This window comes from Microcaecilia unicolor, chromosome 2, assembly GCF_901765095.1.
Source record: "Microcaecilia unicolor chromosome 2, aMicUni1.1, whole genome shotgun sequence".
Taxonomy (NCBI): Eukaryota; Metazoa; Chordata; class Amphibia; order Gymnophiona; family Siphonopidae; genus Microcaecilia; species Microcaecilia unicolor.
Window position 1 is genome coordinate 461,183,353 of NC_044032.1, and position 6,476 is coordinate 461,189,828.

Sequence of the window (6,476 nt, forward strand, 5' to 3'; positions counted from 1 at the left end):
CAGCAAATAGATCGAGAAGGATGAGGATAGAATAGAGACCTTTGTATCTGGCCAGGAACAGGTCATTGGAGACTTTAGAAAGTGCTATTTCAGTTGAATGAAGAGGACGAAAGCCAGATTGAAGTGGATCAGAATAGCTTGAGATGAGAGACTAAGACAACGGCGGTGAACAGCACTTTCAAGTATCTTGGATAGGAAAGGGAGGATGGAGGCCCAGGCCCAGGGAATTGTGCCCCCCTATCCCCCTCTCAGCGGCTATAGCTTTCCAAGTCAAAAGTTCACACACCTCACACTAGCAGAGGCAATAGAGATCACTGCTAAGGTGTGTCTCATAAGTAGAATCTGTATGCCCTCTACAATGGGATAATTACAGTAACTAAACCATTTCAGAGTTTGTAGGTAAAAGTTATTTGGTGGATCCTTACAGCATTTAGAAATGAGTCAGCGGTGCTGTTTTAAAAAAAATTGATTTTTATCTTCTCTCTATACTGTACCTCTTTGATTGCTTTTATGCTCAGCTTTTCATTTGGCTATGAAGTGCTCTCCTTGGGCCTCTATATCTGGTTACTGTTGAAAACATATTTCATGAAAAGATAAAATGCAAAGAAAAGACTCCAAGCAGAAAATGAATGGAAAATTACTTTGCACGTAACAAAGAGCAGAATGCCAGTCTTCTAAAAGCAGGATAGCTCACTCCTCCAGCAGAAGCAAATATGTCATGAGGAGCAAAAAAGAATTACCAGGAGCACTACATGGAGGCATTTTTAGAACTGATAAAACTAATTTGTAATGTTTTAAAAATATTTCAAACCGTGTTTTGGAAGTGGCAGAACCAAAGTTGATTTTTTTCATTAGAGTCACCGAGAGCAGTAAAAGACGCATCAAGGAAGGCAGCAAAATTATTTATAAGTATAAAATAAAGGTTGAAACAGAGAAAAAAAAGAGAGCAATCCTAAACCCACATATACATCACCATAGCATTCAATTTTTGCTGTCAGCTTTCTAAATGATTTCTTTGAATGATGGAACCCTGCTATGAACTGACCAAACTAAGCCACACAAACAAACATGTTTTTCAACTATTGCCTCAAAAAAAGGCATCGAGACATGTTTATAGTCAAAAAGATTTTTCTTTACAGCCATTACATTCAGTTCTGCACCGAGTAGACTGATATATATTTACAGGTGTTATTACACAAACTCCTCTATCAACCCTCCACCACTCTATTTTTCTAAATGACCATCAATATGTTAAAATGAGAGAAGAAAGGGTATTTGACCTCAAGCTATGAAACAAAAGGTATGTTCACTGGGTATCTGAAATGAGAAAGTAAGAAACATAATATTATTGTAAGGAAAACATAGATAATAGGAGCTAAGGGACTGCAGCTTTTGAGTGAAATTTGGGAAAAACTTGGGAGGTGGTTATTGAGCAGTGCGATACAGAAACTGGTGCAGTGAACTCATGTCTTTTGATTTACTATTTGATCCCCAAAGCCATCTTGTTTTATCAGGTTCCAGTGCCCTGAAGTTTGGGTAAAACAGTGTTTTCAGTTGCTGGACCCTTCCTCTGGAATGTGTTCCCCCTAAATCTGCGCCAACTCCATTCCACTTGGAATTTAAGAAGGCCTTAAAAACTCACTTTTTTTAAGCAGACATATGAATCTGCAACCTGATTACCTACCCTTTAGTGGATCCTTTTGATCCCTAGCCTGCAGCAGCTCCAATTGCATGGCCTTCTAGAGACTATACCTTTCCTGGTCTCTGATCGCTCTCCCTCTTCTTCTCTATACTCCCCCTTTTTGTTTCTGCTGTCCTATCGATATCTGTAGTTTCTTTCCTTATGTCTCTTCTAATGCTGATATTGTACACCACTGTGATGTTATATTTCCTTAGCGGTATATCAAACAGCTCTGGTGATATGTCTGTGGTGTGGGCGTAACTGAAGCAGTTCTGGTCACGTTTCTTCTGTGCTGCTGGCTATTCGGGCTTTTGGTGGTTTCATTTCTGTGGTGGTTGCCTTCATTCAGCACTGGGTAGTGTTTTGCTCATTTTTTATTTTATATTAGTGCTGGTTTGACTCAAGAGCTGGGTATGGCTCCAAGGCGTGGTGCTGCAAAAATCTTGGCACCGGTGATTTCTGGGAAATGAAGAATACTTAGGCAGCAAAAAAGGCGACTAGAAGCAGGGCTTGGCCCTTCCCTTAGGGCTGTCAAGCAGAAAAAAATCTACAGTGGCAGCTATAGCAGTCAGGGTCTGGCGACAAACAGGCAGTGGAGAAGGGACTTCTGGATTGACTTCTGGTAGAACATCAACATATAGAGTCCGGTGAGTGCTCTGGGATGTCTGGTGTTAATGTATTGGGTGGTGGTAAGGGTGGATCTAGTTTGACAGAGAGTGTTGGGAAGGGTGTTAGGGCGCGAGATGGGGTATCTTTGCAGAAGCGTTTGTGCCATCATAAAATGTATTAAGCATTTCTGAGATCTTGCCAGGTATTTGTGACCTGGATTGGCCACTGTTGGAAACAGGATGCTGGGCTTGATGGACCTTTGGTCTGTCCCACTGTGGCAATGCTTATGTAACCTGAACTTTGGTGACCAGTTCACATTTCCAGTTCTGCTGTGGCCTACAAAACACTAACACAGATAAGACTCCAGCCAGGAACTTTGGATCAGGTCAAAAGAACTAGATGAGACTTTATGAATGATATACACATTTTCACCGTAATATATATGGTGCGCCAAAAGTTAGGTGCCAATCTGGCACATAACTTCTGTGTTACAATAGCAGTTACATACCAAAATGGAGGTGAAATGGCAGGTGCACTTAAGCACTGAGTTACAGAATAGCGCCTAAGCATTCTAATGCGTAACTGCAAAAGAGCATTCATGTGGGAGGGACATGGGTGAGTCATGGCATGTGCCAAGCGACTGTATGCAACTTCTAGAAGTACTCTTAGGTGAATGCAGGATGCCACATTTAGGGTGTGTGCATTTGCACCTGCTGTTGTCATGGTGTAAGTGGATGTGCCTCAATGTTGGTGCATAACTGTCAACTTAATGCTAGTATTCTATAACAATTTAGTGTGAAAATTTGCCATATAGACTACTAGCTATGCTCCTATATGGGCATTCCTGAATTTTTATGTCCAATGGAGCTCCTATTGTGGTGACTTCCATGGAAGTCTCTTAAACTGAAACTTTTGATGGCTCGATTTCCTTTGACACCATTTTTATAAAAACTAAATTGAGTTTCCTTTATGTGGCATTGGAACTGATTTTGGAGTGACATTTAGGGGCTTAGCTGACTAGATCTCACCATTTGAAAATTGTCCCCTGTATAGACTGGCTAATAAATACTGTAGTTGCATATGTTCACTAGGCAGTTGTTATTAGCTTCTCAAAATGTAACTATTGCTTTTTGTTTTACTCTAATTGTGGTGGTGGTGGTGTGGCAGTCCTTTATTCCTTATCTCTTTCTCTCTCTTCTCTCTTTACATTCTTACAGTATCCCTAAAATTGAAGGTCTTTAGTTCCCCTTATTAAATACAAATAGAAATATTTTCTTGTATTCTGCAAACATCCATAGGTAGTATGCAGATCACAAAAAAACAAGAAGCCAGGCAACTACTTGGAATTTAAAAAAACTTGCTGATATTAACATTCTAAAATTTTCTTGAATAGGTGCGTCTTTAGGGCTTTACGAAAAATGAGTAACTATACAAAATTGTAATCTGATAAGGAATGGAATTACAGATTAGTGCAGCTTGTAATCAATTCTGACTATACAAATTTTTTGGAATGCAAACCTCTAGGATCTGGAAAGGACAATGTATGGAGAGATTTCTGAGCGCCACAGAATTCATCCTATTTAACAGACTTATCAGCTTTAACATATATGGTGAGCAAAACCTTGAATTATCTTAAAGACTAATGTTTATAATTTGAACCAAATTTGGTGCCCCCACCAGTAGCTAATGTAAATTGAGCAACAATGGGGTGACTTTATCCTGCATAGTAGCCAAAAAGAGTAGTCTGGCTGCTGCAATTTGAATAATCTGAAGCTTTTTCAATAAAAACCTAGGGCAACCTAAATACATAATTTTGCAATAGTCTAGTTATGATAGGATGAAACTTTGTATGGCTAATCTAAAAGCTGGAGGTTCAAGACATTCCTTAATTCTTCTGAGTTTCCTTACTGCTAAGAAAGATCTTTTAACCACTACATTTACCTGTAAATTCAATGCAAGATTACTAGTAATCCTCACACCTAATATCTTCAAGATAGACTCAAATTAAACATTTTGTATTACTAAATTTTAATATATTATCATGGTTGACTCAATAGCAAAAATTTAGTCTTTTCTCCCCTTTAGTTTTCCTAGGCTATCTGCCAGCACCTGCTACTTCCTCTTCTCTTCTGTCTCTTTTTTTTTTGTTACATTTGTACCCCGCGCTTTCCCACTCACGGCAGGCTCAATGTGGCAGGCAATGGAGGGTTAAGTGACTTGCCCAGAGTCACAAGGAGCTGCCTGTGCAGGAATCAAACTCAGTTCCTCAGTTCCCCAGAATCAAAGTCCACCCACCCTAACCACTAGGCCACTCCTCCACTGGCATTGTTTTTTCCTATCTTATGGATGCCCATTCCTGTATTATAATGGGTGATTATAATTTCACATCTCATGCCCTCAAGTTGCCCTGGTTCAGGACTTTCTTTCATTTTGGCAGATTTGATCTTCATTAGCATTTGACTTTCTTACCCATATTGCAGACAGTATTCTAGACCTTATTACCTCTATGCTGTTTGCTGCTTCTGTTCATCACCTTCGCACATTACCTGTTCCTTGGACTGATCACTCACTTATTTCCTTCTCTTAGACTTCAGCTTCTCCTTCTCCTGTTTCTAATTTTCCCTTTATAAAGGCATTCCAGAAGACATCTGCTCTTGATCTTGATTCTTTTCTCTTTCATTGTACACTATTCCCTGAAGACGTTGATGATCTTCCATTGATAGAACAGATCTGTTCCTGGAATACTATCCTTCATACTGCCCTAGACTCTATGGCACCTTCTTAACCAGTTTTTTAAATGCTATAATCAACTTTATTCTTGTTTTCATACCAGTCTGCATCCTGTGAAACAACAATTTCGCCAACTGGAATTCAAAGAACAATCTGTTACTTTCAAGCAGAGTATATCCAGAGCCAAATGTGAGTACTCTTATCCAACGGGATTCAAATCCATCAAGACTTTACACGTTTTCCATCACCTCTTGAATCAAATACATTGAAAATTCTGCAGGAAATAAAACACTTCTTGGAATCACTGTGGATTGAAATTCCATGTGTAAAGGGGAAAAGGATAGTGATAGGAGTGTACTACCGTCCCGCCTGACCAGGATGACAGATGTTAAAGGAAATAGGGACGCAAACAAACTGGGCAACACAATAATAATGGGTGATTTCAATTACCCCGATATTGACTGGGTAAATGTAACATCAGGGCACACTAGGGAGGTAAAATTCCTTGATGAAATCAAGGACAGCTTTATGGAGCAGCTGGTACAGGAGCCGACGAGAGAAGGAAAAATTCTAGACCTAGTCCTTAGTGGAGCGCATGATCTGGTATGGAAGATAATGGTGCTGGGGCCGCTTGATAACAGTGATCATAATATGATCGGATTTGACATTAGCTTTGAAGTAAGTATACATAGGAAATCAAATACGTTAGCGTTTAACTTTAAAAAAGGAGACTATGGTAAAATGAGAAGAACGGTGAAAAAAAAACTTAGAGAAGTGTCTGCGAGGGTCAAAAATTTATATCAGGCATGGATGCTGTTCAAAAACACAATCCTGGAAGTCCAGGCCAAATATATTCCGTGTATTAAAAAAGGAGGACGGAAGACCAAACATCAGCCGGCGTGGTTAAAAAGTGAGGTGAAGGAAGCTATTTGAGCTAAAATAAAATCCTTCAGAAAATGGAAGAAGGAACAGACTGAAAATAATAAGAAACAGCATTATTATGATTGTAGTTGTATTATATTGTAAGCCACATTGAGCCTGCAAATAGGTGGGAAAATGTGGGATGTAAATGCAGCAAATAAATAAATAAGGAATGTCAAGTCAAATGCAAAGCGCTGATAAGGAAGGCTAAGAGGGACTTCGAAAAAAAGATTGCGTTGGAGGCAAAAACATATAGTAAAATATTTTTTAGGTATATTAAAAGCAGGAAGCCGGCAAAAGAATCGGTTGGACCGCTAGATGACCGAAGAGTAAAAGGGGCGATCAGGGAAGATAAAGCCATAGTGGAGAGATTAAATGAATACTTTACTTCGGTCTTCACCGAGGAAGATTTGGGTGCGATACCGGTGCCAGAAATGGTATTCGAAGCTGACGAATCAGAGAAACTTAATGAATTCTCTGTAAACGTGGAGGATGTAATGGGGCAGTTCTACAAACTGAAGAGTAGCAAATCTCC